Below are 1,351 nucleotides of genomic sequence, written 5' to 3'. Positions count from 1 at the left end.
GTGCTGGTGCCAGAATTGGAAATGCCTTAAGGGGTTATGGTTTTAAGGTTATGGATTTTTTCTTTTTTAAGACAGGACAGGAGTCTCTGTCCTCAGATGCAGCCCCTACACCCCAAGTCTGTGCTCACCACTTTCTGATCCTTCCTGCTGGACTGCGTGATGGAGACACAGCCCTCTGAGTGTGCTGGGCCATGGAACTGTCCTGCAGCTCCAGGCAGGACACAAAGGTGGCCTGCTCCCATTACATTTCATATGGGAGGGACGCCATTTGAGCAACTTGTGGCCAATGTGGCTGATGTGTATTGAGCAATCCCTATGCATCACTCGCTGTTAACTAAGCTCGCAATGTGCAAAATCCTCGTCCATCCTCAGAGTAAGCCTGTGAGATAGATCCTGTCATTTCCCTGTTTTATGGATAAAGAAGGAGATGCCCCGAGGTTAAGTTATTGTCCCAAAGACAGCCAGGAAGTGGCAAAGTGTGGGGAATCCATTCTTATCTCCTCTCACTTGAAAGCCCGTGTTTCTGTTCTCTGAGCTAGGCAGCTACAGCAAGACACTTCAGTACAGGTGTTTTCCAACATGATCATGAACCAATGATCATTGTTTATAAAACATGTTTGAAATTAGTGAGCCCTGTGATTTGAGAAGATCACCAAAAAACCAATTTATTCAGGGTTGCAAATGTCCACTTGTCTCTGATATTAGCCTTTCTTTTTTTAAAATGTATTTTTTTGACGAATAAAAATCGTATATATTTATGGTGTACAGCATGTTTTGAAATATGGACATATTGCGGAATTAGCCTTTCTTTTTGAACATTTACTTTTTGGGGTATGGGTGGAGGTCTGGGTGGACCATGTTGCATCTTGAATTCAATGTTTGTAAAGTAAGAGTTCTAATTCTTTTTTTTTGTCTTTTTTTGTGACCGGTAATGGGATCGCAACCCTTGGCTTGGTGTCACCCACACTGCGCTCAGCCAGTGAGCACACCGGCCATTCCTATATAGGATCCAAACCCGCGGCGGTAACGTCGCTGCGCTCCCAGCGCCGCACTCTCCCGAGTGCGCCACGGGGTCGGCCCAAGAGTTCTAATTCTGAATAAGCAGTAATGCTCTTGGACAGTTTTAATCCACATGTGGTCTGTAGACCGGTGCTGGTCCACACACTGTTTCTGGTCTGTGATCAGTAGAGAAATTGAGAGGAAGCATTTAGAAACTTCTCTAGCAAGTTGACAGAGTAATTTTATGTCTGTTGAATTTAAGAATAAAAAAATCAGAGCCTGTGTTTTTTGTGTAACTAGAAATAAAAGAAAAAACTAGTTTGAGGAGTGTTGCTTTTGAGAATAATAGAAC

The sequence above is a fragment of the Galeopterus variegatus genome, unplaced genomic scaffold (genome assembly GCF_000696425.1).
Source record: "Galeopterus variegatus unplaced genomic scaffold, G_variegatus-3.0.2 Scaffold2474, whole genome shotgun sequence".
Taxonomy (NCBI): Eukaryota; Metazoa; Chordata; class Mammalia; order Dermoptera; family Cynocephalidae; genus Galeopterus; species Galeopterus variegatus.
Note: the sequence above shows the minus strand (reverse complement) of the source record.